This window comes from Eulemur rufifrons, chromosome 16 (genome assembly GCF_041146395.1).
Source record: "Eulemur rufifrons isolate Redbay chromosome 16, OSU_ERuf_1, whole genome shotgun sequence".
Taxonomy (NCBI): domain Eukaryota; kingdom Metazoa; phylum Chordata; class Mammalia; order Primates; family Lemuridae; genus Eulemur; species Eulemur rufifrons.
In genome coordinates this window covers 45303367-45310411 of record NC_090998.1, presented here as the reverse complement: position 1 = coordinate 45310411, position 7045 = coordinate 45303367, and positions in this window count along the sequence as shown.

The window sequence follows — 7045 nt, the reverse complement described above, 5'->3', positions numbered from 1 at the left end:
GGGAGGCTAAGGCAGAAGGAATGCTTGAGCCCAGGAGTTTGAGGTTGCTGTGAGCTAGGCTGACGCCACAGCACTCTAGCCCCGGCAAGAGAACGAGACTCTGTCTCAAAAAAAAAAAATATTCTCAGAGAGATATTATAGTGCATCCATAAAATGACAATTGGAAGCTATTTGAAAGTAACTATTTGGATGAGCAAAAAGAGCTCTTGGAAATCAAAACCATAATAGCAGAAATAAAAATTCTATAGAAAGACTGCAAGATAAAGTTGAAGAAGATTAAATTTGTTCTAATTTAGGAGAAAATTGATAAAAATTAAAGGATCAGTCCAAAAGGTTGAACATCTAAATAGGATTTCCAGAAAGAGAATAGAGACTCAGAAGGGGAGAAATAATTAATTTAATTAATCTTCATAAATTAAGGCATTTTATTTAAGACTATTACCCCGAACTGAAGAACTGAGTCTCCAAATTCAAAGGGCACACTAAGTATCCAGCACAAAAAACACGCCCACACCAAGGCACATTCATTACAGCATTTCGGAACACTGGACGCAGAGAAGCAATTTTAAAAGCTTCCAGAGAGAAAGAACAGGTTCCACTAATCAAAAATCGGAGTAGCATTAGGATCAACACATCAACATTGGGAGCTAGGAGACCACAGGAAATGCCTTCACATTTTCAAGGGAAATTATTTCCAATCTAGAATTCTACACTCAGCCAAACTATGATTTAATTGTGAGTCCAAAAAAAATATTTCAGATATGCACATTCTCAAAACATTGATCTTCTGTGTGTTCCTTTTCAGAAAAATAAGAGAGGATTTATTACGGCAAGACAAACCAAGACAAAAAAAGTAAGTCAAAAAAGAGAAATCCAAGAAACAGAATCCAGCACAAAAAAGGGAGAAAAGGAATCCCCAGGGCTATGGTGAAGGGAGATACCAAGTTGTGTGATGAGACTAGAGATCAAGTCATTAAAATTAGAGCAGTTCAGAAGGATTTGGGAGTCATTTCTTCAAGAAAATAAGTAGTATACTTAATGCATCTGAACTTGTGCAGAAGAGATTTGCATAAGCAGAGAAGAGTTTGGGGATATATTAGTGATGAGTAGGTAGAAAGCTAAGGGGGGGAAAAGACAATTTTTTTTTTTTTTTTTTTTTTTTTTGAGACAGAGTCTCACTCTGTTGTCCGGGCTAGAGTGTCATGGCATCAGCGTAGCTCACAGCAACCTCAAACTCCTGAGCTCAAGCAATCCTACTGCCTCAGCCTCCTGAGTAGCTGGGACTACAGGCATGCACCACCATGCCCAGCTAATTTTTTTCTATATAGATTTTTAGTTGGCCAGATAATTTCTTTCTATTTTTAGTAGAGACAGGGTCTCGCTCTTGCTCAGGCTGGTCTCGAACTCCTGAGCTCCAATGATCCACCTGCCTTGGCCTCCCAGAGGGCTAGGATTACAGGCGTGAGCCACCGCACCCGGCCAAAAAAAACAATTATTAATTCTAATGAAAATAAAAAGTGTGCTAGAAAAGCTAAACATTTCGGTTTTCTTCAATATGGTAGATTGACTATTCAATTGATACTCCCACTAAAAACAACTAAGAAGTGCTGAGAAAAATGGAAATATCTTCTTGAAAACATGGTAGAGGTCAGGTGTAGTGGCTCACGCTTGTAATCCTAGCACTCTGGGAGGCCAAGGCGAGAGGATCATTTGAGCTCAGGAGTTGGAGACCAGCATGAGCAAGAGCTAGACCCGTCTCTATTAAAATAGGTGTCGTGGGGTACACCTGTAGTCCCTACTCGGGAGTCTGAGGCAGGAAGATTACTTGAGCCCCGGAGTTTGAGGTTGCTGTGAGCTATGATGAGCTATGATGATGCCACTGCACTCTACCTCGGCGACAAAGTGAGACTCTGTGTCAAAAAAAAGCATGGTAGAGCCAACAAGACAGTAAAGAATTAATAAGCCAAAATCTAAATGAAGTCAAAATCCTAGAAAGCTATTCAAAACACTGCACTCACATTTGCTTGGAGGACATTTGCCAAACTTGCAGACTTGAGCTTTCTTTATTTGTTTTCCAGAGGAAGGGATAGAAGATTCACCAGAGGTGGGAGTCTGAAAGGAGATCTTCCCTGCAGTGAACCTTCCCTCATGTCCCCAGTTCCCAGGGAACTGTAACAAAAGTTGCCTTAGTGTGAAACAGAACAGAATTTGTGACCACAAGTAAGCCTTTAAAGAAATTTTTGGTCTAATTTCAGATTTGGGTGGTTTAAAAAACAACAACAAAAAACTCGATTTGTAAATTTAGTTTACAGTGGTCCAGAAGGAAGTGAGTATAAAAGGCCTCGGGCACTTGGCAAAAGCAAATGCAAATCCACTCTGGAAAAATGTCTTTTCATCCTAGGCACCAAAGAACTCCTACAAATCATTTTCCAAGGAAAATTAGTAGCTTATAATAAAAAATAACTAAACGCAAGGAGATAAGACACCAAAAATGAGAACCAGAAGAAATAACAACATCAGAAACTGAGCCTAAAAGACCTTAGATATTGTAATTATCTGACACAGAAAAATAATTACACTTACTCTTTTTAAAGAAATAAAAGAGAAACTTAAAAATATATTTGAAAACAGGAAATGATAAAAATGATCTTACTATGTTGTAGTTGGGTTAAAAAAAATCTAGAACACTTAAAACAGAAGCTCTAGAAATGAAAAATACAAAGTTTTACATTAAAAAGTGAATGGATAAAATAATTAAGTAGTTTAATTAAGAGACAATTATTCTTCATAGAAGAACTTCAGCTAATAAGTGCAGAATGAATAACAATATACTGCCATCATTTTACAATCCTAATGAAATAAATGATCTAGGCAAGTGTCATCAATGATCACCAAAAACATTAGGTAAGAGGCTTATGGTGAATTAGACAGACACCATGTAAATACACTGATAAAATTTAACATGACCAACGGAGGAACAACCAGTGCTTCACGATGTGATATCATAGGAAGTACAAAGCATTATCTATTAAGGATTCTTGCCCCCTAACAAAGACTCTAAATATAACTACCAGTTTATAAAAAACATGAGAAATAGGAGAGTATGTTAAATGACACCACAAGAATGTAATCTGGAACAAACAGGATCAATGCCCCAGTTTCTTCAAGTACATTGCAAGGGAAAAAGAGGGGGAGGAGAACTGTTATAGAGTAAAAGAGATCTAAGAGACATAGCAACCAAATGCAAAGCATAGGTCTTGTTTGGATCCTGAATCAAGCTATCTATAAAAAGAATTTCATGAGTCAGTTAGAGAAATTTGGACACTAACTGGATATCATATGATATTAAGAAATTGTTAAATTTTGTTAGATGTAATAATGGTTTTATGGTTATGTTTTTTTAATCTTCCTTAACTCTTAGAGATATACACTTATCTATTTATCATGCCTGGTATTTGCTTTAAATCCTGTGGGATCTGGGAGGAATTAGTGGAGTATACATGAAACAAAATTGAACATATTTTATAACTGTTAAAGCAAGACAATAGTTTACCTAGGAGTTCATTATACTTTTGAGTGTGATTGAAATTTTCTACTTAAATGTTCTTTTAGGCCGGGCGCGGTGGCTCACGCCTGTAATCCTAGCACTCTGGGAGGCCGAGGCGGGTGGATCGCTCGAGGTCAGGAGTTCGAGACCAGCCTGAGCAAGAGTGAGACCCCGTCTCTACTAAAAATAGAAAGAAATTATATGGACAACTAAAATATATATATACAAAAAATTAGCCGGGCATGGTGGCACATGCCTGTAGTCCCAGCTACTCGGGAGGCTGAGGCAGTAGGATCGCTTAAGCCCAGGAGTCTGAGGTTGCTGTGAGCTAGACTGACGCCACGGCACTCACTCTAGCCCGGGCAACAGAGCGAGACTCTGTCTCAAAAAAAAAAAATGTTCTTTTAAAATACCCAAAGATCAGTTTAGATTTATCTGAAGATAGGATTAAGGAACTAGAAGATAGATGAGAAGAAATTATCCAGAATGAAACAGAGAGCCACAAAGAGAGAAGTATGAAAGAGAGGATAAGATATATCGAGAGTATAGTAAAAAAATCTAACTGATTGGAGTTCCAGAAGGAGAAGAGGGAATGGAGCAAAGATAATGATTAAGCATTTTCCAGAACTAATGAAAGATATAAACCAACACAGATTCAAGAGACCCAACAAATTTCAAGGAGGATAGACAGTGAAACTGAATAACACTAAAGGAAAACAGCAGTTCTTAAAAGCAGCCAGACTGTGGTTTACATGGGTGTATGTGTTTGTCAAAACTCACTGACTTATAACATGTAAGGTCTGTGTATTTCACTGCATGTATTTTATCAGAGTAAAGAAAATTAAATTAAATTAAAAGCAGCCAGAGAAACAGACTCTGTTCAAATGAGCAGCATTCAGAGTGAGAACTGACTTCTTCTTAATGGCAATGATGAAAGCCAGAAGACAATAGTTGATATCTTTAATGTGATGGAAGAAAACAACTTCTACTGGGAATTTTATGGCTAGCGAAAATATATTTCAATAATGAGGGTGAAATACAAATATTTTCAGGCAAAAAAAACCCAACAGGGTTTGCAACCAGCAGAATAAATCTCACTAAAGAAAATTCTAAAGGATGTACTTCAGACAAAAGAACAGTGATTCTAGGTGAAAGGTGGGAAACAGAAGAAGAAATAAAGAATAATAAAACAACAACATTAATGGCTTCTGGAATATAAAGTCATGTTAAAAAAATAATACCATAAATTATAAATAAAAGAAAGTTCGTTGTGTGACAGAGACAATGTAATGCATTATCAGACTAGTTGAGTTTTCCTCTTGGTCACACAAACTACCTTTACCAATACCCCAGCAGTGAGTTGGGGCCATGTGATTGAGTTCTGGCCAATGAATTGTGGGCAGAAGTGATGGACACCACTTCCATGCCTGGCTCCTAAAATGTTCTGGGCTTTCTTCCACATGCTCTTTCATCCCCCACCTGCAGGCTGAATAACAATTCCCAAGGAGACATTGACTGCCACATGTTGAAGATGGTGGACCTTTGTCAGTTGGGTCCCTGAATGAATGCATGGAGCAGAGTATGCTGCCACTACCACCTCCAACGCATGCCGGACTATACAATGGGCAAGGAATGAGCTTTTGTTAATTCACTGAGTTTTGGGGTTGTGGTAGCAATACTGACCCTCACAAATATAGATGAGGGTCCTTCCCTATAGATCAATAGGGAAGTAAAGTGTACCAAAACCCAAAATATATAGCATTAGTTTAGCAATCAGGTGACATGAAATTTATACTGGAGGCTCAAAGGATGGCAATTGATTTGTGTCAGTAAACAAGACAGTAACCATGGTTTCTATAAAGAAACAGAAACATTTCTAGGTATTTCAAATACAGGGAATTTAATAGATTATTATTGACAAAAGTGTCACAAGGGATGGTGTAGCAGAAAGTTTACCCAAAGATTACTAAAAGCAGGAAGCCACTAACTCTAGGGCTAGTGGAGCAAAAGGGGAAAGGGTGTTACTCAGAGTCCACAATTGCTGTGCTGCTAAGGCAGCTGCCATTGACACTGAGCTGCCTGAACAGGAGCCCAGAAGTCCACTGCTACCGCCATCACCACTGCAGCTCTTATCACCATTGTCAGAACCTAGCAGGAAGCCAGCTGGGTAGGGAGTCTGAGAAATGGAATTCCCACCAGACCATAGGGAAGATGTTCTGAAAGAGTATGTGCAGAACTGAGAGACCCCAGATTCTATCTGCAACATCATGTTATGCAATCACAAAATATTTGGTAAACTGGTACCTGTAATAATTTGAGAAGCACACCATATGCTATTGAGCCTGGAGCTCTAGGGGAATGAGCTGGAAAAAATCAAATGGCCAGCATGCATTGGCAAATTTTGGCTGCATTACAGAAAAGAGATGAGCTAAGGAGGGAATTGGCCCTTTCTGCCAGGAAAAAAATGAAAGGGAATCACGTGTCAGGAGACTTTTTTTTTTTTTTTTTGAGACAGAGTCTCACTCTGTTACCCTAGCTAGAGCCCAGTGGTGTCTTCATAGCTCACTGCAACCTCAAACTCCTAGGCTCAAACTATCCTCTGGCCTCAGCCTCCCAGAAGGTTAGGATTACAAGCGTGAGCCACTGTGCCTGGCTTGTGCAGAAACTTTGTACCTTGAAATGTAGGAAACTCAATTGATTTGAGACCCAAAATAGTAGGGAATAAAATCAAGAAAGACTGACCAAAAAAAAGGCTCACTAATATCCAGCCTGTGGCAAAGAGTAGATCAAGAATATGTTCTCTCTGAAGTTAGAAGAGAGCAGCATGGGAATGAGAAAGCAAAGAAATAAGGCAGATTTAAGAACCATTAATAGCAAAGAACTCTGGATGTGGTTACTAGCAGCAAACAGACTGCAGTGAGGTATGATCGCACCACTGCACTCCACCACTGACTCCGAGTAAATAGGCCAGAAGCGAAGGGGGTTGGTTTGTTTGTAACAATTTTATATAGGTACAATTAACTTATAACAACTGTACATATTTAATGTTTACCATTTGAGTTTTAACATTTATAAATCCATGAACCATCACCACAATCAGGGTAATCAACAGATCTATCACTCCTAAAAATTTCCTCTAAGTTTTTGAAGCATTCTATTACAAAGAAACCACAAGCTAGTTAGTACTAAAAATATCTTTGACAGCTCAAATGCAAAACAACCATAATGCCTCTATGACGGTTAATTTTATGTGTCAACTTGACTGGGCTAAGGCATGCCAAGGTAGCTGGTAAAACATTATTTCAGGGTATGTCTGTGAGGGTGTTTCTGGAAGAGATTAGCATTTCAGTTAGAGGGCTGAGTAAAGCAGATGGTCCTCCCTAAATGTGGATGGGCATCACCCAATCCCTTGAGGCCTAAATAGAACAAAAAGGTGAAGGAAGGGAGAGTTTGCTGTCTCCTTTCTCTCTCTCTCTCTCTCTCTCCCTCTTTTCTTTT